This window comes from Canis lupus, chromosome 26 (genome assembly GCF_048164855.1).
Source record: "Canis lupus baileyi chromosome 26, mCanLup2.hap1, whole genome shotgun sequence".
Taxonomy (NCBI): Eukaryota; Metazoa; Chordata; class Mammalia; order Carnivora; family Canidae; genus Canis; species Canis lupus.
Window position 1 is genome coordinate 39,109,562 of NC_132863.1, and position 24,634 is coordinate 39,134,195.

At 50.7% G+C, this 24,634-nt stretch overlaps 1 protein-coding gene and 1 long non-coding RNA gene across 10 annotated transcripts in view; one reads left to right on the forward strand and one right to left on the reverse strand.

The window, feature by feature from the left end:
• The window catches only part of RIPOR3 (RIPOR family member 3), a 76,446-nt gene extending 57,911 nt beyond the window's left edge, over positions 1 to 18,535 (reverse strand). Inside the window, exons 1-4 of one of the 8 annotated variants that reach the window (XM_072801414.1) lie at positions 17,799 to 18,535; positions 4,048 to 4,173; positions 3,589 to 3,772; positions 2,779 to 2,914 (exon numbers count right to left, since the gene is read on the reverse strand). The gene's annotated coding sequence lies outside the window, so the exon portion shown is untranslated. Of the gene's footprint in view, positions 1 to 2,778; positions 2,915 to 3,588; positions 3,773 to 4,039; positions 4,174 to 17,798 lie in introns of all 8 variants that reach the window. The other 7 variants (XM_072801415.1, XM_072801413.1, XM_072801419.1 and 4 more) reach the window with 7 other exon arrangements.
• The window catches only part of LOC140618629 (uncharacterized), a 41,378-nt gene continuing 20,126 nt past the window's right edge, over positions 3,383 to 24,634 (forward strand). Inside the window, exons 1-4 of one of the 2 annotated variants that reach the window (XR_012018697.1) lie at positions 3,383 to 3,599; positions 15,471 to 15,710; positions 16,391 to 16,458; positions 17,085 to 17,245. This is a non-coding gene — a long non-coding RNA (uncharacterized lncRNA). The remainder of the gene's footprint in view (positions 3,600 to 15,470; positions 15,711 to 16,390; positions 16,459 to 17,084; positions 17,246 to 24,634) is intronic. The other variant, XR_012018696.1, reaches the window with a different exon arrangement.

Here is a 24,634-nt window from a genome sequence, read left to right on the forward strand (position 1 = left end):
GTCCTAATGCACAGATTCTTTCTTCTTCACAGGCCCCAAATTAAAGACCAAAAAAGGGTTTGGCTAGTGTGACAGTGAGAACCTTTGGGCCTTTGTTTTTGTTTCCGTGTCATCCAGCCAAGGCAAGAGGCCTAGAATGCAGAGACCTGGGAGACACCTGCTGAGGGGTCCCTGTGGTAAGATAGCCTCTATTTTGACAAGTAGAACCTAAAAGGGGGCAAGTTGTCTGGAATATCTTTTTATCCCCTTCAAAATGTAGTTTTCATGAATGCTTTCTCCTTAGCTTCCTGATGTACTGAATCTAGCTTGGCTGAATTTTGTTTAAAAATGTGGGCATCAATCATAAATACCCTTGGGAGAGAACATTAACCATCAACTAGCAACATTAGCGTCCCTCCGCCCCACCCTGTCTCCTGCAGTTAAATGGACTGGAACCTCTCCACCTTGTCCCAGGAGGAACCTTTCCTGCCTGTCCTAGAACATTTCGGAATGGGCTTCTGCCGTAAGTTTTCACATATCATCACACAGCTCAGCTTCCTGGCCCGACTCCTCTGCAGTGAGGGGCAGGCAGGGACCACCACAGGGAACTAACAGCTCTGAGCATTTCTGGAGTCTGGCTCTTGAAGTTTTTTTCTGGGGCAAATTCTCCTTTCCCCCCACCCCCACCTCCCACCCCCATTCGGGAACCTGAAAGGCCCAGCAGCAACTGGAGCATAGGGAAGGCTTTGATGTGGGATAGACCTGGGGACAAAACCCAGTCTGCCAAATTCTTGCTGTGTCATCCTGGACAAGTTGCTTCACCTCTCTGAGTCCCAGCTTTCTATAAAATGCGGATGGTAATACCACCCACTGTGTCGAGCCAGTTCTGAGAATTCAATATTCTAACGCTTGCCGGACATAGTCCATGGTAGTTATAGTATTAGCACTCGTGGTTTTCTCATTTAGATCGGCTTAGACCAGGGCAGGAAGGAAAGAGCATAGAGAAGAGAGAGATTGAGAGCAAACAACCTCGGGATTTCTGCATCATTCAGCCATAGAAGTCATGACCCTCCCTCTCAGCCGCCCTAGTTGGAGACCGTCTCTTGTCAGCATGCCTGGCCACCCTCTGAAGATCTGTCTGCTTTATCCTTTCAGAGGGGAGGGATTGATTTTTCTTCCCCAGGGAGGGCAGTCTGACGCTGACCCTCTACCCAGGTCCCAGAGTCTGCAGACAGGGACTGAGCAGTGACAGAGGCTCAGCCCCCCGAGGCCATGGCGCTTTGTCACGGCACCTGAACAGACCGAGACCATTGTTACACACTCACTGCTCTCAATGTTTCTCCTTCAGCACATATACCACAACTCTAATTAAGTGTGCGATCATTTCCGTAACAAGCAATGGTTTGAAAAACACGACTGTGCTTTCCCCTTTGCCTCTTTAGGTAAACAGTCCTTCCCCTTGGTCCTCAGATATCCATCTGCCTGGGGAAGACGTGCATTCACACAGAGGAACGAAAGGCAGGATGGTGGCGATATTCAGTTCCTCGTAGTCAAAGCAGATTTTGCCACAAGACAGCGGACTTAAAAGTCACCACTGTGAGAAAACATTTTTTAAAAGTCTTTTAGGGGGCAGCCCGGGTGGCTCGGCGGTTTAGTGCCGCCTTCGGCTCAGGGCCTGATCCCAGGTTACTGGGATCAAGTCCTGCCTTCCGGCTCCCTGCATGGAGGCTGCTTCTCCCTCTGCCTGTGTCTCTGCCTCTCTCTCTATGTGTGTGTGTGTGTGTGTGTGTGTCTCAAGAATAGATAAAGAAAATCTTTAAAAAATAAATAAAAAATAAAAGTCCTTTAGGTGCCAACATACATAGCAAAGGCATAGCACTTTCCCACACTGTTAAAAAAATAGAGGTCTCCCTTTACCACCCGTGCCCCCAGGCCTGCTATCTTTGGCAGAAGGACCACATGCATAGAAGAGAGGACATCCCTCTATCCCTCTCTTGGCTTCAGCCCAGAAAGCACAGGGGCATACAAGAGGGTGCTGGTGCAAAGTAGGGACCCAAGAGCTACCTGGGTTCAAATCCCAGCTCTGCCACTTAAGAGTTCTGTGACGGGGAGCCAGTTATGTCACGTCTCTGTGCCTCAGTCTCCTCATCTGTAAAATGGGACTCAGTACTTCCTCACAGAGTTGCTACGAGTGTTGAACGAGTTAGTGCGTGAGATGCTTAGTGTAGATTCAGGTGTTTTCTAAGTATCAGCTACTTCTATTTTGTTATTTATTTATTTCATTCGTTTGTTTAGTACAAGCAGAGCCAGCTACGAAGGCAGGGATTTGCACTGACCCTCTGGAGGCTCAAGGAGGAAGCTGGATTGAGACCACTGCTCACCAGTTTAAGTTGGGGGGACTATGCAAATGCCCCAGGTTGGATGGAAGGAAGGAAGCCTTGCCCGGTGTTGCACTTTTCCGGGCTCCACAGGGTCTTCCACCTAAGGGACATCCCTTTTCCTAGGGGACACTGTGTGAGGATGGTGGACAGCCCCAGCGGGGGCCAGATGCAGCGGAGTTGAGGGCTCTGAGCCAAGGAAGAGACAAGTCAGCCAGGCAGGGCTCCGGGCCCAGAGCACGTGTTCCTCCAGCCGCCAGCGCCAGAAAGGCCAGCAGTGGTCCCGGGCCATGGTCGTGGCTGGATGCCCCGCGTCCTCCCCATCCACCCGGGAGTCTCCGGGGGGCTCCGGACCCCACACCCCCTGGGGGGGGGGAGGCGCTGAGGATGGAGCAGAAGGAAATCTGAGACTGAACATTACCTGAAGACCTACGGCACTGGATCGGATTAAATTGGCCAGATCGGACGAAATCTCGTGTTCCTCCTCGTTGCCCTGGGTTTGTGAGCAATCCCAGCTCAGTTACAGGAAGCAATGAAAAGGCATTTCTTTCTTTTTCCTGCAGAGGCACGTGATGGTGGGTAGAGATGCTGCCTGCGGCCCGGCCATCAGCGTGCGGCTTCCGGGACGGCACCGCCCCTGTCCGAAGCGCGAGGGGGCTCCCCGGGGGCTCCCGGACCCCCCCAGCAGGCGAGGGCGCCATTCGATGCTGAGTGGCGGCCGACAGGTGGCCCGGGGCCGGGGGCACACAGGGGGGCCGCCCGCCGGGCCTTCCGCTCCTCTTCAGCGCGAGCGGGCCCCACCGCCTGCCTCCCACTGGGAGAAAGCCACGCAAGGGGCCAAAAGGGACGCGCCGCCACCTCTGCCATTGGCCGCTGGCTCCTGCCCACCTGCGCACGCAGGTGCCTGCCCCCGCGCCTGCGCACACACGCCTGCCCCGCGCACGCCTCACGCACATACGTGCACCCCCCCCGCCCGCGCGCGCACGTCCACACGTCTGTCCACACGCATGCGCGCGCATGCGCCGTCCGGGCTGCGTCGCTTTGAGGAGGCAAGCCGCCACGAGGGACAGGGCCCCGTGCTGGGGGCCGCGGGACGCCCCCTCCCTCCCTGAGGAGAAGGGACCCTTGCCCCTGCCCCTTGAGGCGAGCGGAGCCCCCTCCCGCCCCGGACACCTGGCGCACCTGTGACAGCCTGACGCCGAGGGCCCGGCCACCACGCGCGCACCCTGACCTGCAGAAACCGTAAGATCTTGGACAGGTGTTGTTTTCAGGCGCTGAGTGATGGGGCCATGTGTTACTCGGCGCTCGGTGACTAATCCGGCCCCCTCGTCAGCTCTGTGCCCCTGAACCAGCGGCTTCACATCCGTGTGTGTTCCGTGGTCTCAAAAAAAGGCGCATAGTAGCGGCACCCCCACCTTACGGGGTCGTTGCGAGGACCGAGAAAAGGGACATACGAATGAATGTGAACGGGACAGCTGGCTGGAGCAGGAGGATTAGAGAATCAGGAAGTGAAGCCCACCCCGCCACCCCCCGCCCCGCTCCCGGGGTGGGGGTGCGGGTGCGGGAGGACGGAGGCAGGACAGGGCGAAGCTGTAAAGAGCCCTCACTGGGTAGCTGCCACAAGGCCAGGTGCCAGCTGGAACCCCCCACCCCCCCCACACACACACCACCTCCACCCTCACCTCATCACCTGGACTTTCTCCTAAGGCTCTAAAGGACCAGTGCTCAGCGGCGTCTGGCTGGCTCAGTCAGTGGAGCATGCAGCTCTTGATCCCGGGGTCATAAATTCGAGCCCCATATTGGGTGTAGAGATTACCTAAAAATTAAAACAAAGGACCAATGCTCAGAGCTGCCTGCGCACGGTCAGGGTGCCCAAAGGCATTCTCTGCTCTCCACCCGGCCATCCCTTCGCTAGGTTCTGCTATCCCTTCTTCATGGATTATACGTTCCCCACGGGGCCGCTGTTGCCCAAAAGCTGGCCAGGCTTGGTGCCATGGAGACAAGCAAGCCAACAGCCACAGCATCTGATAGCTCTAGAAACTGACCCTCGTGGGAGAGCCACAGCCAGCTGGCATGAGTACCATGAGCCGGCCACGGCTCCTGAGCAGTCAGTCCTGGGGGAGACAGGGATAGAGCGGAGGGGTCAGGCTTCAGCCTTCATATGTAACGATGCCTGATTCCAAGTCAGAACAGATTTTTGACTTGGATGCACGTCCAGCCCTCCCTGCCCTAGGTCTGTGTGATCCCCAAACCTGAGCTGGACCCGCTGTGCTGCCACCTCTGAACTACCACCCCAGTTTTGAGGGCCCAGAGATGCACACCAGTACATCTACCCCGTCATCTCATTTGGGGTTGGAGCCACTTAGGCAGAAGGGCCATGGGGACCACACAGCCCTTGTCTGTCCTTCTTTTGCTTCTGAGCTGGGGATGTGAATCAGACCTTTGATGTCCACAGGCATGCAGAGTGGTTGCCAGCCGCTGGGCAGCCCACCTGTAAGGGAGGTAGTGGCTCGTGCTAACCCCAGCCCTCCTCATGGATCCTCCCCAATCAAACTAATCCCACTTTTTGGATTCTGGCCAAGCAGGGTGACAGCCAACATTGGCACTGGTCTCCCAATTGCCCTGAGGGGCAGGAACTGGGAGGAGGCTCCTGCATGGTGTGCGTGCAGCCCGTTAGGAGCTGCCACTAGACCCACAGCCAGAAGGCACAGCACAGCTTCTCTCTTGTCCTGACTTTGGCTCTTCTCTGTACCCCATCAGTGCTACACCGTATCATCATAGCGTTCATGAGAACTCTTTCTGTGCCATTAGCTCAGGAAATCCCCAGAAGCCCCCAAGGTAGGTTCTGTTATAATCCCTATTTTACAGAGGGGCTGTCTAAGGCCTGGCTAGTCTGTGGAGGCAGGATTTGAACCCAGGCAGTCTGGCTTTGGGGCAGTGCTCTCTGTGGTGTGGCTGGCTCCTACACACTTGGCTAGCTACTCTCCCAACTCCTAACACCACCCCCTCCCAGGGGGCAAAGTTCTGCAGGCCGGCTTTGTTCTTGAGGAGCCCCTGATCTGCCCAGGAGCTTCCAACTTGCTTACTGGCTAGGAAAAGTCTCCTGCCTCTCTGTGCTAACAGAGCAGCTATTTCCTGGCCCCAAAGCCCCAGTACAATTCTTCCTCATGCCTCTGGGCTTGTGGCTTTGAGAGACTCCTGATTGCATACATCTCCCATTAGCCGAAGCAAGTTCTTTCCGTGGCCGCGACACAGGCGTGTTAAAAGGTAAACTGCCATACATCATCTGGCAACATACTCATTTGTCTCTGTCAGGCCCTGTTCCGGCCCCACCAGGCCCCTGCTCTCTGCTGTCAGAGAAACAGCTTCATCCTGCCTGCAAAGGCCTTTGCCAGGCCTGGGCCAAGAAGTCAGGGTTTGTGGACCCGACCAAGTGAATCCCTTTGTAAGCATTCAACAGCAATGTCTTGATGACAAAGAAATTACACGTTAATGGACCATTTTTCAATTTGTACCCCAAGTCAAGGCTCCTAAAATGGTACCAGCTGTCAAGGATGAAATATATGCGTCTGGCATGCTCTTACATATGTGAGGGTCGCGTGCTTCCCACCCACAGGAGAGCTGGGCACCAGTGATCCCAGACAACACAACATCATGTTTGCCCTTGTGAAGACAATATCCAACCCCACTCGCCCCCGCCTTTTTATAGCCCCTTTGGGGAAGATGTGTCTGGAGAGAGTGGAGAGAGGTGTGGGCCAGGAGACAGCATAGTTCGCATGGCTGGGATTCTGGGAGAGAAAGTACAATGACTCCAAGCCCTTGGAATGGGATTGGAGGGTCTCAGAACCCTGCCAGCTGTAGAGTCAGAGAGGAGAGGTTTCCTCCCAGCTTTGCTATTTACCAGCTGTGTGACCTCGAGCAAGTCAGTTCACCTCTCTGGCCTCAAACAGAGATGATCCTAGAACTCATTTCACGAGGTTGTAGAGAGGGCTAAGGGGGGAGGGAATGAAAGGAGCACAGAAAAGTGTCCAGCACATCAGCTGTGCTGCACAGACTGCAGTAAGCGGCGCATTAGTGATAGCTACTGTTTATAGTAGGTATGGTGGCCCCTGAAACATCCAAGCCTACCCAGGGACTTGGAATGTGACCTTATTTGGAAATAGTCTTTACTGACATAACTGGTTAAGATGAGGTCACACGGGGTTGGGGTGGCCCTAAATCCAATGACTGGTGTCCTTATAGGAGGAAAAAGGTTATATGAAGGCAGCGAATATCTGCTGATTCATTTGTTTGCCTACTGAGGGTAAGTCCAACAGCATCCAAGACTGGCACCCAGGGCCAGCAGCTGTGATGCAGGGAGCCCCCTGGCCTGTTCAGTACCCACAAACAGTTCCTAAGGCTATCCCTGGATTTGCACGATCTAGATTTGCTATAATCGCTGCCGCTAAATCGTTAGGGTAGGGCAGAGAGGGGCAGAATACAGGCAGAACCACACATCACAGCACAGTGCGATAGCAAAGATCCCCCACCCCGGGTCAGGAGTATTTTTCCACCAGGAAACAAGAACAGTTCATGTGAGTTTGTTCACCCTTTGTCCCAGGACACAAAAATGTCAGAAATGTACAAGGGCTCCGGCCACAGAGGGACACTGTATCTTGCCCCCGAGGTCCATTTCCTGTGTGAGGCTGAGGGTCAGGGTGAAGACCACTGCACAGAAAGACAGGACAAGTGAGTGCTGCTGTGTGCATGTCGTGGGGAGCCGGTGAAGCTCCCCTTTCTCTGGGGCCTGGATTCTGGTTTGTAAAATGGGGGTGATGATGCCTGATGCCTGGTCCTTCAGCTCACAGAGTTAAGAATAACAGATGTCACAACTGCAGGTACGGTCCTATGGGGCTCTTCCCTTTGTTCTGACGGGGTCAGCAACATGAGAAATGAGTCCCTCTAACTATGCCTCTCCCAGACCCCACTTTATAACAAGCAGACTTGACTCTGTTGCTCAGTTCATTTGTATTCACTAAGCACCAACAGTGTGCACAATGCCGTGCCGGTTTCTGGAAGGCTGTTTACAACTGTTAGCACTGCTGAGCATTGTGTGCTTTGCCTCTCAGTTGTTGTGACACGTCCGTTAGGTAATGTCATCAGAACCCCATTTTTGATAGAAAACTCCGTTCAGAGGGCCAAGGCCCGACTTGCTCAAGGCCACACAGTGAGTTTAGATTCCCTTTGTACTCTGCTTCCAGATGAGACATTCTGCCTGCAAGGACCCACAACCCAGTGTGGTGAGACCCAGGCCCTCCCAAACCAAGGCGTTGCTAACACAGGCTTGTATTTCCCATGGCTGACATAGTGTCAGACACTCCTTAGTGTTACAAGCGGGTAAACAATCACTGCGACCTCCAAGACCTTCCTGAGTTGTTGCCATCCCTAGGATCATTATCTCTCCTAAACAAAGGAGGACACAGAAGGGCAGGGGGTTACATGGATGGGCGTATTAAGAAATTAGGACCAAATCCAGCTGCCTTTCACATCTAAGATTCTCGGTCACCGCACATTTTGCTCCCAAAAGGGTGCTAGATACCATTGGTGCTAAATACGTGCAGAGACAGCCAAGGTTGTTGGAGTCCAGATCCCCAGGAGGTTTCTTGGAGGAAGAGCATGACAGAGGATGGGCCGAACCTGCATGGCACAGATCCCCTTTCTCCAGACCACCTAAGGGCATTTGCGAGGAACCTGGGAGCAGGATGGCCCCAGCCCCAATCTTTTGAAACTCACCGCTTGGCGCCTTACTCCCCTGAGGGACACGGGAGGAATCTGTCCTGCCTGGCTTGGGAGGGCCTGACCCCGCCTTCCCACAGGCCTGTCTGCATGCCAGGCCAGGACTGGCCCTTCACCCGCACATCTCTCATTCTCCAGGCCCCAGGAAGGAAAGTCCAGAGCCAAGGTTATCGTGGGGGTCACATACCTTAGGAGAGGGCTGGGCACACAGAGCCACAGGCTATTCAGTACCGCATTATTTGCTGTCACAAAAGATTGGAACCAACCTCACGTCCATCAGCAGGGGACTAGGTTGAGGTACTTTGGCACAACCACATACGACTCAGGTGTCAAGGGGGGGAAGAGCGGGAGGGTTTTGAGTAATAAAAGCTGACATTTATGAAGGATTTGAGCCTCTCCCACGTGCATTAACTCATTTGATCCTACATCAGTCCCAGGAGGAGGGACCATTATCATCACTTTAAAATGAGGAAACAGAGGCACCCAGGGGTCAAGTCCCTGGTGCAAGGCTCATGGCTATACACGATGGAGCTGGGGCTTGATGCAGGCAGAGCATGTCAGAACCACCCTGCAGCAAGGCCTCCCAGCTTCTCCCTCTGGCCGGGGTCCCTCTGCCAGGAACTCCCCAGAACCTGGGAAAGAAGAGAAGCTCACAGACAACCTCCAGCACTTCCCGGCCCTCACTGGCCTCGGGGGGAGCAGGTGTAATCAGAGGAGCTTGACTGAAACCTCCTGCGTCTGCAACAGATTCTGATAACTCAGACGCTGTGGTAGCCAACTTCTCTCTACAGTCAATTACGGCCAGCGGGGCCCACTGATTATTTTTATAGCCTTTCCTGGAGTCATGACAAGGAAAACTAAACGATCCACAGGACCCCTTTCATCACGAACAGCCGGGTTTCACGGTTGGGGGTGGAGGAAGGAAAGAAAGAAATTACTTTTTTCCCCACTTTGGAGCTAATCAACAGAACTCAAGGCTGGGCGGCCAATGTGTTGGTGTTGAGAAAAGCTGTTCTCAAGCAGAACTAATTGGCAACAGAAATGGAATTTTTCCCCCAAAAAAGTATAAACACGCTTTATCCCTGGGAATTACCCTTTGGAATAGGTATTCCAGACATGCTGTGTGCAACTGCCCGCGCACAACCGTCCACCTCACACAGGCGAGGCCAGAGGCAGCCCGTGGAGGTACCACTCAGCCAGGTTGGCCTTTTTTGCAATAGTATGGTCACAGAGGTCAGTGACCTAAAACAGCTGAGCCTGGGGTGGACATTTTGCTCTCTCGTTGCCCAGCACCACTTCCCTCCTAGAAACAGCCATTGGCTTTGGGATACCCTGTGCCTTCCCTGATCCACAGACACTGGTTTGGGGGAAATTCATCTCTCAGCCCCAGGGATGAGCCCTGGCAGGTATAAGCCAATAAGCATATTCCAGGAAAATTTGAGGAATAGGCATACAACCCAACAAGAAACAGTAAGGCATAAGAAATAATATCTAATGAAACTTCTAGAAAAGAGAGCTCTTGCAATTTTAGAGGTGCAGAGAGGCTGAAGTAACTTGCCCAGAGTCACACACAGCATGGTAGTAGGGGATCTAGGACATGAATCCAAGTCTGTAGGATTGAAGAAGTTGTGCCATTTCGCTTCCAGGCTCTGCAAAGAGTGGCATAACCTGTGGAGGAAGCCAGACAAACCGGATTCAAACCATCCACCATTTACTGCCTGTGGGATTTTAGGCAAATTACTTAACCCCTCAGGGCACCTGGGTGGCTCAGTCAGTTAAGTTAAGCATCCAGCTCTTGGTTTTGGCTCAGGTCATGATCTCGTGGTGGTGGGATCCAGCCCCGTGTTCAGCTCAGTGCTCAGTGTGGAGTTTGCTTCAGATTTTCTCCTCCTGCCTCTGCGTCTCCCACCTCACATATGGTCTCTCTCGCTCTCTCAAATAAATATATAAGATTTAAAAAAAAAAAAGTTACTTAATCTCTCTGCTCCTCAGTTTCCATTATCTGTGAAGTGGGGCCTATGAGGGCACCTCCATTTGTGGGATCTGAGAGGTTGAATGGATTAACAGCAATACAGGTAGAGTGAGCAATAGTACCTGAGTGAGGATTTGTCCCTATCCTCCTCATTCCGTTTCCCACACATGATGAGAACCAGACTAAATAGGCGCCCCCGGGTGGCTCAGTGGGTTGGGCATTTGCCTTCTGTTCAGGTCACGATCCCAGGGTCCTGGGATCGAGTCCCACATCGGGGACTCAGTGGTGGGTCTGCCCCTCCCCCTCACTCGTGTTCTTTCCCTTTCTCAAATAAAATCTTAAAAAAAAAAAAGTACCAGAATAAGTAAAGGCAGGTGGAGGGAAGGGCAAGGTCTCGAATCCCTTCTCCACATTTTCCTTCCTGTAGTGTTGCTTTCAGGCTCCGTTCCCTTCAGGAGCAGCTCTACCACAAAGATGGGGGACATCACAAACCTGTGGTCCATTCAAGGCTTTTGGCTATTTTTAGACCTGGAGATACACAGTTAATAGCCACCAAGCCTGTCCGTGGTGGTGGTGGTCAAGATCCAGGGGAAATTCCACTCATTCAAGTGGCAAAAAGTAAGCCATCAGACAAATGCCGCATGGTCGAGGGCGCGTGTGACTTGGCAGAGCCACAGTGGAAAATAGTTGGGTGCATCATTTCATATTCCCTGCAGCCCAGCAGTTCTGCATCTGGGTATACCCGTGAGACACGTGCCAACATGTGTGCCCTGGGACAGGTGCAAGGATGCTCAGAGCAGTACCCTCTTCTGATAGCAGGCACACGGTGGGAAACAACCCAGTTGCCGGTAGACAAGGGAAACCAGTCATGGTATGCCACGTGATAGCATACAGCGGTGGGAAGTGAAGAGGCAAGGAGCCAGGGGCAACCACGTGGATAAATTTTAGTGACAAATTTTGAAACTCTGGTTTATGAAAACAGTGACACAAGACAACAATATATCTTTTTATAAAGTTCAAAAAGAAAAGCAAAAGTCCGTAATCTATTGTTTGGGCATAAATATATAAGTGACACTATTTTGTTTAAAATAAGGGAAGTCAGGGATCCCTGGGTGGCGCAGCGGTTTGGCGCCTGCCTTTGGCCCAGGGCGCGATCCTGGAGACCCGGGATCGAATCCCACATCAGGCTCCCGGTGCATGGAGCCTGCTTCTCCCTCTGCCTATGTCTCTGCCTCTCTCTCTCTCTCTGTGACTATCATAAATAAATAAAAATAAAAATAAATAAAAAAATAAAAAAAATAAAATAAGGGAAGTCAGAATGATGACAGTTCTGTAAATGGATGGTGAAAATGGTTATATGACATTGAGAATGTACTTGATGTCACCAAATTGTATACTTGAAAAATGGGTAAAATGGTAAGTTTTATGTATCTTTTACCACGGTTTTTTAAAAAGCCATGTAAAGGCTCACATCGGTTAAGCATCCAGCTCTTGATTCTGTCTCAGGTCATGATCTCAGGGTCCGGGGATAGAGCCCGGTGTCAGGCTCTGTGCTGTGCATGGAGCTCACTTGATATTCTCTCTCCCTATCCCCTCCCCCCCTCAAAAAAAACCTAAGAATAAATAAAAAGCCATAAAAAGATTAACGCAAAATTCAAGATCTTAGCTACTATGGTGGGAAAGAACATGTAAGTAGGTATAGATTGTTGTCAAAGTTCTAGTTCCCAGACTGGGTGGTGGCTATATGGGGGGTTTTATTTTATAAATATAGTTAGACTGCTGGGTGGAAGGGTGAATAGGGCAGGGCAGTTCAGGAGCCTCTTTCACTGTGTCCTAAAGAGGTGATGATTCATTCATTTCCACCTAAGATTGATTTTTTGAGTATGGAGGAAGGCTTTCTTGACTAGGATTTGGGGACCAGGGATATAATGGAGGTTTCCGGGCAAGTGCATAAGGCCTTTGGCCATTCCGTCTGCTATTAATCAGGCATAGGACTGTCTGGTCCCTGGTGAAGGGGAAGGGGGCATCCAGTGGTGCATTTGGAGAGCACATGTATGCCCTCCTCCACATGCTCCCATCTGTAGGGTCTTCTTCCCTTACTCATTTGGAAGGCAGTGCTGGGCATTCTCCTCAGAGGAACGGGTGGAGCGGGGGTGGTAGGTTCAGTTCAAGGGACAACACAGTAGCAGCCACCTGGCTACAACAGAATCCTATAGCAGAGTCCCCAGGATGCCTGGGTAGCTCAGTGGTTGAGTGTCTGCTTTCGACCCAGGGCGTGATCCTGGAGTCCCAGGATCGAGTCCCACATCTGGCTCCCTGCATGGAGCCTGCTTCTCCCTCTGCCTGTGTCTCTGCCTCTCTCTCTCTGCATCTTTCATGAATAAATAAAATCTTAAAAAAAAAAACAAAGTCCCCATAACCTCTCTGACTCCCAGTGTATCTGAAATCAGATGTGGGAGATGATGTTGTTTACAGGGCCCTCAAAGCCTGAGACAGATGAGACAGGTGAGTGCAGGAGCCATGTGAGGAGTCCAGAATCTGTGCCTGGGTTGTTTGACAGTGCATCTGATGATGTATGGCTACAGTGACTCTGATTGTTATGCAAATTAACAGCCACAGTGTGAGTTGACAGAGGCTATTAAAATGTGGTATTCAAAAGTGAAATGTAGTATGTGGCTCTCTAGCCACATTCCTGGAGACCCTAATTCCTGGTTTTCCCAGAAGGTCTTGTCACTCAACATAGCAAAGCAGGTATTTCCACAAGTTTATTGGGTGCCTACTATGGAATATAACACTGCACAAAAAAGGCCAAAAAAAAAAAAAAATCTGTACCCTCAGGAAACTCCTATGCCAGTAGGGGACATCTAAGAAAATAAAAATATATACTATGCTCGATGGTGGTAAGTGGTAAAGGAGGAGCTGTGTGGAGATCTGGAGAATGAGTGTCCCAGGCAGAGAGGAAAGCAAGTACAAAGGTCCTGAGGCAGGACTGTGCCTGGCACAATTGAGAACAGTCAGTGTGGCAAGGGGGAGAGCAGGGGAGATGAGGTCCAAGACCTACAAGGCCTTACAGGCATGGTCAGGACTTGGCCTCTGGATGAGGTGGGCCCAGGACTGAGGGCAGGAGAGTGTTCTGAACAGAGGTAGGACAGGATCTGATTTTATTTTAACAGGACCCTGCTGGCTACAGATAGAGAACAGACTGTCAGAGACAAAAGAGAAGCAGACACCAGTGGAGAGACAACTATAATAGCCCAGAGAGAAATGGCCTATTGGACCAGGCTGAAGGCAGGGGAGGTGACAGGAAGCCGTCAGCTTCCAGATACAGGTTGAAGGGAAAGCCAATAGAATTTCTTTTTACTGAAAAGTGGAAGCAGCTGGGTTCTACCTGTATGTTTCGGGGTCAGAAAAGTTTGAGACCTGGTTAGAAAGTAGAGATATGGTTACCAAAATAGGTCCCTTCTTCCAGCCTCCTGGGATTTCTGATAGGCAGGCATTGAAAGGAATGTTTTAGGTCTCCATGCAGATGAACACCCAGGATATATTGTGAAGTGGAAACAGGAAGATGCAGAATAAAATGTATAGGATGTATAGAGTAATCCCAGTTTTGAAAATTAAAATTACGGGGATCCCTGGGTGGCTCACCGGTTTAGCACCTGCCTTTGGCCCAGGGCGCAATCCTGGAGTCCCGGGATCGAGTCCCACGTCGGGCTCCTTCCATGGAGCCCGCTTCTCCCTCTGCCTGTGTCTCTGCCTCTTTCTCTCTCTATGTCTATCATGAATGAATAAATAAAATATTTAAAAAAAATTAAAATTACATAAAAGGAAGGTGTGAAAATGAGTGAATGAATAGTCTGGAAGAATAGACACCTGACTTAACGTGGCTGCCTAGAGTGGGAGCCACTGACACCAAAACTCAGGATTGCCCTTCCAAGTGCACAGAATAAAATAATTATAAAACCCATTTTAAATTATTTTGAAAATTGCTGTGAGCCTGGCTCCACTCTTGCCATCATAGCTGAGCTTCTCTTAGCCAGCGTCCCCACCTGGGCCTCCTCCTCGGCCTCGACTGTAAGAGACGGAACTCAGGAATGAGAAATACTTTCCTCTCCTGCTCGCTGGCTTGGGAGAACTGGAAAGGGCCCACCTGGCTCCCAGGGTTTCTAAAAATAGAAAGTTGTCTTAACTTTCCTATAGGTTTGGCTTAGCTGTTCCTTCTACTTGTTCCAAGATGCCGTTTCTATTAGAGAATCATGCTTTGCACATGAAAATGAAGTACGGCGGGAGCAAGCCTGTAAGCAGATGGAATTAACAGGGAGCTGCCCCTGATGGATCGCCAGCAATGCCCCTACACGCAGAGCCAGTGAATGCAGTGAGGAGCCCAGGGCCGCCGCCGCCTGCGCTGGGTCCCAGATGTGGCCTGTGCAGACGACACCGCCTACCCAACCCAGTCTCTGCTTCCCTTCCAATGCTCAGAACAGGAGTAAGGAGTTGGGCTGTTGGTACATTTTAGGCAAGAGGAGGAAGCTGAGGTATTTGTGTCCAGGCTGTGCCTGGAGTTTGACTCCCTTTGGGTAAGGGCTGAGGATGGTCCATGCCAGGATTTCTGAGACCCTGGGCACAAGCATAGGTGCTGTGGGGCCAGTAGTATGCTGGTAAAGGCTAGCAATTGGTGCTCCAGGGAAGATAACATTCTGTGTGTGCATGTGTGCATGCATGTGCACACGGTGTGTACATAAACAAATCTATGCACGTACACATGTGTACATACACATAGACACACACCTAGGTTTTTTTTTTTTTTTTAGATTTTATTTTATTCATGAGAGACACATTGAGAGAGAAAGAGGCAGAGACGCAGGCAGAGGGAGAAGCAGGCTTCATGCAGGGAAGGGAGCCTGACGTGAGACTCGATCCCAGGTCTCCAGGATCATGCCTTGGGCTGAAGGCGGCGCTAAACCGCTGAGCCACCGGGGCTGCCCCCACACTTAGGTTTATTATGGATGGTACTGAAATAAAGAATGTGCATCACATGGTTTACAAATAAAAATAAAATTTGCAGTACCCCCTTTTCTAAGTTTCATATATTCAACTGAGTCACACAGAAGGGGTTTGTTGATTTTTGCCCCCAACCTTTGTGTCTATAGTCAGCCTACACTACACTTCCAAGTGATGAGTGAGGGTAGTTCAAGGCTGGTTGGTATTTTCTTTGGTTTAAGGAGTCAGACAAAAGTGATACAATGAAGTGTATCCATGAAGTGAGCAAGTGCCTTCATTTTGGTGCTATTGACAATGTAACAGCCACAGAGGCGAGATGGCACTCTCTCTGCATCATTAACTTTTCCTGTCTCCTTCCTTCAATCTAGATGATCAGCACAACATTAAACTGAGCCCTGAGTTGGACCGTTACCAGTTCCCACGGTGTAACGACTCCCATTGTGGCCGATTTCTCAGGCCACCAACCTGAAGCCACTATATGCGGACTTGGGAAGAGATGTGTAACAGCTCACTGCCAGAGCTTCCACCAGACAGACAATGCAGACGAAAGTAACCTCAGGAGCCCACAGAGCAGCAAATGTCCTTTCAGACATGGAAAGTGATGAGCAGTGAGTACTTGTTACCTTTATAACACCATTTATTTCATTGCAGGTCTGTGAAATTTAATTTTTAATAGTTTCTCTGTGTAGCAACAGTTCACCAAATTTCTGAAAATCTGACCATTGGCTTTCAAGAGCTGGTACAAGCTGGCTCCAGCACACCACTGTGTAGGGACCACGTGGCCAAGAGGGTCACAAGGTGGGGAGGAAGTTAGTCCCTCCCTCTACCCAGAACCCAGAGCAGCTCGGGCACTGAAAGGGCGGGGGCTTTGAGAGTTGCAAGGGAGGACAAGCAGGGCAAGAGCCCAGTTTGGGGGCACATGTGGGACACCCCTTTGCTGCTCCCTAGAGAGAACTGGGGGACCCTGGAGCAGTGCTGAGCTGATGCAGAGAAGGTAAGGGCTTACAGCCAGCACGCATCTGGGTTCAGTCACTCCCCATGAAGGCAATCCATTCAGCTCCTCAGAAGCTCACAGTGTCCGTAACAAGGCACTGCAGGTCATCAGTCCCTTCTTCAAGCCTACCTTCCTGCCACCTCCTCCAGCACCCTCCCTGGGGGCAGGCTTGTGGGAGACCTTCATCTTCTGTCAGCTTGTTGAGAACTTAAGTGCCCTCCAACCAGACTCACAGAATTTTAGAGTTGCAAAGAGATTTGAGAGATTTCCTAAAATAATCCCTTCGTTTTATAGATGAGGAAACAGAGGCCTAAAGAGGGGAGGTGTCTTGTTCAAGGTTACAAGAAAAATCAAGAACAGAAGTGAGTGGGATGACCAGTCATCCTGGTGTGCCTGGGACTGGGGGTATTGCCCGGGACCCCCACTCAAGGTCTCTACTTGAGCCCAAGGCAGAGGGCCTGAGTCAATCCCCAAAAGGAAGGGAGGTCTGAGTCAGAACAGAGCTGCTGCAGGGTAGAATTTTCCAAGAGGAGAAAAAAGAGGAGGCTGCATCTGGGTGCTGGGATCTCCAACTCTGCCCAGATGCCTGGCCCCAAGAGATTTCCCACCTGCCTTGCCCTGCTCTCATTTTCTCAGGCTCTTGGATGTCATGGGCATCCTCCTCCTTAGTGCTAGGGAGACACTCACTGACTTGATCTGCATCATATCTCTCTGGCTGCTGCTGCCACAGCTGTGGGGATGTATATGTAAATAGCCTCTGATAATATTAATACGTGATCCCTCCCAAGGGAGGCGTGTGGAAAGCTCTGTATGTGTTTCACAATTCTGTTTCGTCCAGAGGAGCAGTGGGGGCCCAAAATGATTTGAAACAGATTTTTGGAAAAGCAAAATAAAATTGGAACAAAACCTAGTGGAGGCATGTGCCACTCGTCCCACGCCCAGCTTTCTCCACCCCTGCCTGATGTTAACCCTCTTCTCCCACCTCCAGGAGCCTCCTATAGCAGCGTGGCCCGCACAACACACAGCATCGGGCACTCTTCTTTCCAGTCGGGAGCCCCTGCCCACGATGCGTGCCCCCACCGGTCCAGAGGTGAAGGCTGCTCACCCCGGGGCTGCCTCTGTCCTGACCTCTCTACCTGCCTCCTACAGGTAATCCTCCCTTTGACACTCTCTCCTCCTGGACCCCTCATTCATGGGGAGATCACAGAATCATAGAACAGAATACAGACTACTGGAAGTGGAGAATTCAGTGCAAGTCAAGTCAGAAAGACCAAGATCTGATGCTGACCTCTGCTACTGGTCAGCTGTGTGACCTTGGGCAAGTTACTTGACTTCTCTGAGCCTCTGTTCAGTGTACCAGGAGGGTAATAATACTTGCCCCATGGGAGGCTTGTGGGTATCCATGAGCTATCAGAGCTTCATAAATGCCTAGCACAGTGCCTGGCATATGGCAGGTACTCAAGAAACACAGTCATAGTAAAAGCTCCTTAAAGATTAACTATTCCAACCACTCAATTTCAGAGATGGACAGATGGAGGCCCAGGAAGGGGAGAGAACTTGCCCAAAGCCACACAGCAAGCCCATCCTGCCTCCTCTCAGGCTCCCTTCTCTGGTGGAGTTCCAGAGTAGAGCGTGAGCAAGTGCTGTCCTCCTCACCCCTCACCTCCCTCTAGCGTCTGGTCCACACGCCAGCCTCACTCACCATCTAGTAGGTATGGGCATTCAGGCTGGGTCACACGTCCTCCTGCAGGCAGCCTGGCTTTCTCTGGCGCCGAGGTGAGCGTCGACTCCCATCCACTGCAAGAGTTGAGCTCAGACTCCGGGAAGCCCTTCCCGACTAGCCACTCTCTCCGGAGGTTGCTTCCAAGGAGCCCACTGTCCCCCAGTCTTCCTTGCGGAGCCGAGGGACGGGCGGGGACAGCGCACTGCCGGGCTCTGATAGCGCAACCCGGCTGTTATCTGGCCTGTGTCAGGGCGCAGGCAGCTGTGGAGCCGGGGTTCCAGGAAGCCTGCTTGGGGCCCCCCGCCGGCCGGCCCGTTGCTCTCCCCGGATGCTGCCTGCTGCTCTGGCCGCGGCCGATTGCCCGTCAGTGTCACTGAGCTCTGCCAGGGAGAGTTCCATGCTGGCCCCCAGCAGGCGGGGCCCCCACCGCTTCACGTCCCACCCCCCACTCCCATCTTGGCAATGGGACGGGAAAAGGCAGCTAATTTCAAGTCCGCACAGCGCTTGTGGTTGTGTCCTGAACTCTCTACGATTAATCACGGAGCATCTGATTTCTGCTTCGCCTCAGAGGGGGGTGTGGGGACGCCTGGAAGTTTCTGTTTACTCCATTCTGCGCCGGGCTGTGTGCTAATCACAAACAGACAGGGACACAGCCTCGCCCTCTCTCCTCTGCCTCCGCCTCTTCTTACCTTGCCACTTTCATGTCCTCTCCTCACTCCTCCTCCTTCTCCTCCTTTCTTCCCTCTCCCCAATGTGTCCCCCTCTGTCTGCCCGGATCTGATGCTCCACACACCCCATCCTGTGGTCCTGGTTTCCTTCAGCCCCATCGTCCCCTCTGCACCTCCCACTTCTCTTGGGATGTGAATTAGCTTGGCATCTTCCCTTTACGTCTTTAGAGTTAGTGTTCAGCTTTTTTTACTGCCTTTTTTCCTTGATTTCCAACCTAATTTTTTCAGGCTCTTCCCCCAACCCCCGCTGCCCCTGCTACATTTGTATGTATGACTCCTACAGACTTGATGTGTCTCAGTCAGGGGGTGGGGCCTAGGCATGACACATGAAGGGCTCCCTTCGTCACCTTGGCACAGCAGCTTTCAGATTCTGCTCAGGGATGGACCCACGAACAAAGCCCTCATTGACCACCACCGCAGAGAGGCCTGGCTCCATGGAACCAACCAGCCTGTAACACCTAAAGATGAATTTCTCTCTCCCTCTCCTTGGCTCCCTTCCACCCTACAGCCACTGGAGACAAGAAACCAGAAATAAGCAGCCCCAAAGAATAGTAACTGACACTCCTCCCCACAAACACACAGAGTATGTGTATGTGTATACTCTGAAGGGTAATTTGGCAAAACCTTTGAAAACCAGAAATGAGTATATATGCTCGCCACCCAGAACATAACTTATGCCTGTGCCCAAGGAGGCTTGCACATACAGGTCTGCTTAAAAAAAAAAAAGTTTATCATAGGAAACAATTGAAAATAATGTAAACATCCATCAAAAAACAATCACACAGAATGCGGAAGAGTCATGCTGTGGCTCAGTGGACAGCAGCTTAACAAGAATGAGCTAAGTTGGTAGGTAACAAGAGAAGTCAGTCTCCAAAAAAAAAAGAAGAAGAAGAAGTCAGTCTCCCAAGACATATTACTGAGTGAAAAGGGGGTCAGGATGATACATTTGGCATAATCCTGACTGTGTAAACCCCCCACCCTCTGCTTCGTACACACAAAAAGAATGAGATACTATGGACACATGTATCAAGCCTGAAAAGTCTTAAAGGATTTAAACCAAACTGGGCCATTACCTCTGGGAAGAAGGGCAAAACAGTTTAAGGATGGTGCTCTTCCCTGTAACAGTTTCATTTTGAAAAATGAAAATGGATTCATCTATTGCCTGTGTCCTAAGCAGCTTCCTCCTCTGCACCCAGGTGTGGAGAAACTTTCATCCAAGCATGCACCTGCTTAGACTAATTCAAAGAATTCTACAATATGTCCACTGAGAAATCAACAGTCATGCTGAAGGGAAAACCCAGAAATTCTACAGACACTCAAGTGTGATCACCTCCACTCAGATGTGGGACCCCTGAGCCAGCAGGGACTTGTCACAGAATGAAATCCCTCAAGAGCAGGAGAGTGGTCCTGGTGACTCTGTCGGGAGCTTAGGTCTCCTGGAAATGAGGACAGTAGATACATATCAGAAAGGAAAGTTTTAAAAAGTGCTGACTTGATTTCAGGAAACCGTGTCACCTACTCTAACTTAAAACATGAAAACCATTTTTAAATGCTTGCCAGGGTTGAGTATGAACAAGTTCAGGCCTCACAGAGAGAAAGGGCTTACTGAACAGTTTAGATTGTCTGCTCCCCCATCACTGATGACACAAGAGACACAATGGGCACTCAACCTTGTGTTCCATGCAAGGTGCCCCTCCTGTGCTATTGATGGGATTCTTCACATGTTGCATGCCTGTTGGCTTCCGGAACTGAGCTAGGGGAGCGAGAAGACAAGTGACATCCTCCAGCGTGGAAGGAAGCTCCAGGTTTGGAGCCACGCTGTCTCAGATGTGGGGTGTCCAGTTGTCAGAACATGTGGCAGAGAGAGACCGTGCCCAGAGTTTACACAGGGTCAGTGCCCAAGGCGACTTTAGGAGCTGCACAGACTGGGCCCAACACAATGCTGAACCTTCCGGTGGAAAGCCCTCATATTCCCGATGCACTGCTCTTTCAATCCCATTTGGCCTGTGAGGAAGTCTCAGCTTTATACCCATCTGATTTGACCACCTTTACAGCATTTACTAATCTGTTTAACAAAGAGAAAGCAGGCCTCAGGCTTCAATCATTCAGCAACCAACAGTGTCTAGCTATGACGGTGTCTGGCAAGTGATGATGGTTTTTCCATTGATACTTTCCTGTTCTTAATATTTTAAAGTTTAAAAGTAAGTCCACCAGATAAGGGGAGAATGAATAAAATCCTAATAGGACATGGAGTAGAGTTAACAATAACATATTCATAGTGGTTCATTGATCATGGCAGATGTACCATAGTAACATAGGATGTCAACGATGGCTGGAAGTCAGGGGCAGGGTACAGAAGAGTTCCCTGTACTTTCTTTGCAGGTTTTTTGTAAATCTAAAATGAGACTAAATTTTAAAGTTTATTTAAATATTTGTAATGAACTCAGATAAAAATAGTAGGCCCATGCTGTTTTTTAACATGTAGATCCGGAGAGAAATGGAGAAAGCCAATTGTGGCAAAAATGTTGACAATTGGTGGATCTAGGGGAGGGACATATGGGTGTTCTTGATGCTCTTCACTCAACTTCTTTGCAGGTTTGAGAGTTCTTACAGTTAAGTCGGGGGGAAAAGTAAATCAGTTTACAGAAAAATCTTAAGTATAGGAGAGCCCTTGGGGATGAATATGGCCAGAGTTGTCACAGTGGTGCCTGAGTTACTGGCATTTGGGGGACACTAGGCAAAGAGGTGGTCTGGCAGGGAGATCTCACTACCCATCGCCCCAGAACCCACTTCCACGAGCCCCAGCTTCCACGAGCACACACCTTCCAAATGGTACAGCATATCCAGTACTTTCAAACTCTTTTACCATCTCCACCCAGGCTCCCCTCACAGCATCCTCATGGTGTAAGCAAGGCAGGTGCTGTCACCCCACAGGCCAGGCTGGGCATTTCGGGGATGGAGATGAATAAGGAGGAAATGTTCTAGCAGGAGACAGATGGGTAAACAGAGACCCACAGTGCCAAATGCTCATTTCAGGCCAGATAGTAAGTGCTGGGTGGGGCAGCACCTTTGAGAATGAAGGGAATGTCCCAAGGAAGGGTGTCACCAGGGAAGGATGAGTAAACAGAAAGGTTATGTGATCTTTCCAGAGAACCTTCCTTCTCGGGCCCTCAGGGTAAAGCCAAAATGGCAGCTTTTATGCCCTGCAGAACCTTGGTCTCTGCCCGTTTTCCTGCTTTGCTCCCTCGCCTGAACAAACAACCCGAGTGCTCTTACTGTGCACAGCCTGTCCTTCCGGTTCCCCTAGCCCCTCAGCTGGGAATTCTCTACCTTGGGGCTTCTCTCAGCACCTTGCTTGGCTCTCACTTGGTTAATACCTTAACCCTTAACCTGCTGGCAGCCTACCAAGAAGCACATTCTCCCAGAGCTCTCTGAGCCCCTACTCTGGGCACGGTGCCCCTCTTGGCGCCATCCTCAATGCCTTATCATGTAGAGCTGTGTAAGCTCACAGACCCTGGAGTCCGGTCCTAGCCTATCTGTCCCAGCTGTATCCTTTCCAGGCCTCCATTTTTTTTTTTTTGTCTGTAAAATGGGAATACCTATAGTGCCTCAGTGGTATGGTCTGAGGATTGGATGAAATATACCTTCCTGCTTAACATGCAGTCTGGGGACCAGTAGACTGGAGCTTATTAGTGGAGTCACAGATCCGACCCCAGGCCTCCCAGACCAGGTCCTGTATTTTACCAGGATCCCAAAGTGATGCGCATGGATGCTGCTAAACTTGACAAGCACAAGACATTATGTGGAAAGTGTGCAGACCTTGCCTGGCTCCTCTTAAATAGCCGTTATCATCATCATCATCATCTTTGTGTCATCCCTTGAGATTGCCTGTTTCCTCATTCTTCTCCACCTGGTCCATCCTGACCAGGACAGCCCTGTGTGCCACTGCATGCTTAGTAACCCAGAGCAGAGTAAGTGCTCCGTAATTAAGGGCTAAATTCCCTCATTTGTCCAGTTCTCATGGAGAAGCCAGACTGGGACCCAGATGGCCTCACTTCTGGCTTTTTGGACTCATTGCTGCCATGAATGCCCAGCATCCTACAAGATGGTGGGGACAAAGTCTGGGGTGGTGAAAGGGCCTGTGAACTTAACAGAAAGAACAAACCCCCAAACTCAGCCTACTTGGTAAAATCCATCGTTCTCCAGCTAGTGACATCAATATTCCCCTCCTCTGTCGATTCTGTCCACCCTGAGTCCTGCTGAGAATGTCACATTGCTGGGTTCTTCCTGGAGATAAATACCCAGATCCTTCATCCCCAGACCTCTCCTCCACACTCATCTTGACCCAGCCTCACTCCAGGCACCTCTGCTCCTGTGACAAGCTACCAGTTCATCAGATAGAAGAAGGCTCTGTTTTGCTGGGGAAACCTTTAGAACGACAGGTCCCTGCTCTGGCGTCTGCCAGGGCTATAAACCTTGGTTCAGCAGAGGAATGAATCTGCCCCGAAGACTGGAGCTTTATCAGCTAAGGGGATTAGCAAAGGCCGAGTCCCGACCTGAGAGAAAATCCCAGACACCCTCCACACTCCCCTTGGGACCCTCCAGAGTCAAATATTTTCAGAACCAACTCCAGTTAAGTAAATAGTTCTCTGCACGTGAGTGCCCACAGGGTTTCTCCGAGGACCTGACATTCTCCACTTGGTGACTGTCATTTCCTTACAAACATAACATTGAAAGCGATCTTTGCATTCCCAGAATGACTTCCCCAGCTGAGGAATTCTGCGAGTCCCCTTGAGTTCAGGGCTATTGCTTTATTTCGTGCTTTTATGACAACACCGCCTAAGTGTATCCTGTACAGTTTGATAAGAGCCCTTTGCCCCCCTCCCCGAGCATGCGTGTCTTTCTTTGCCACAAACTTCTAGTAAACTCTTCAAATATGCACTGCCTAAATTGAACCCTGATGCTCGGAACACTAATGGGGAACCCTCTTCAAAGCAGTTCTCTACAACCCAACAGTTTACATGTTGCTGGAAACAATGGACTTAAGTGCACAATTTATTTGGGTTGGCTGGTTTCATGCTGGTTGGAATCTGCTTTGGGGGAAAAACAAACCCTGCATGTGTTTAGATTTATAATTTATACCGAAAGCACAAATACCTCGTAATAGGGCTAAAATGAGACACAGTTATGAGCAGGAGGCATGCACATGTTGGCTTTGCTGTTTCATGGACATACTACGGGAGATTACAGACTGCTTTTTAATTAAGCCACCATCTCCCTCTGCCTACCCCCTGCCCCCAAAGAAAGACCATCTATGGCGGAAGCTGTAGACTGCCTGGCCTGTGTGCAAGTGCCCTGATCTGGCACTTTCCCAGCTGTTCCACGCGTTGCTCCAGTGGCTTGCAGTGCCCACCTCACTCCATCCCTCCAATAGCCTCATCCGTGGTGTCACAGTCCCCATGTTACGGAGGAGGAAACTGAGGCATTGAAAGGTGAAGTCACTTTCCACAGGTCCCATAGCAAGTAATTGAGCCAGGATTCACACTCAAATAGTCTTGCACCAGAATCAGTGCTCTCAACCCTTAGGTACTTCTGTAGTAAAATCTGCAGACCCAGTAGCCAGAATGCTCCATTAACTTAATTTTTTATTGCAGTTGAGTTGGAAAAGAAACAAGGCAAATAGCGAGACAATAGTAAGATATCAGGACTTAAAGCAAAAATGAGGTCCCGCTCTCCAAATTAAATGACACAAAATCTAGAAAATAACACATTCAACCTCTACCTTCTGCACCTCCATCTTCAGGGCCAGAGAAGGAGATGCAAGTCCCAGGGGGAGACCCTGAGAACCTCCATCAATAATAAGGAGCCAGCACTACCCTTCCAATTCCAGAAGCAGGAGCCAGAAGAGTATGCTTCAGGGAGGTTGCTGTGGCAGGTCATGACAGTAAGGGCCCCTACTGAGTGTCCTCCCTGGGTTCATTGCCCTTTGCAGTGTGCTAATCCGGCTCCTTCTGAAAGCGTATGTCTCCACCCACTTGAATCTGGTGGCACTATGACTTGCTTTGACAGAGTGAGGTGGAAGCAGTG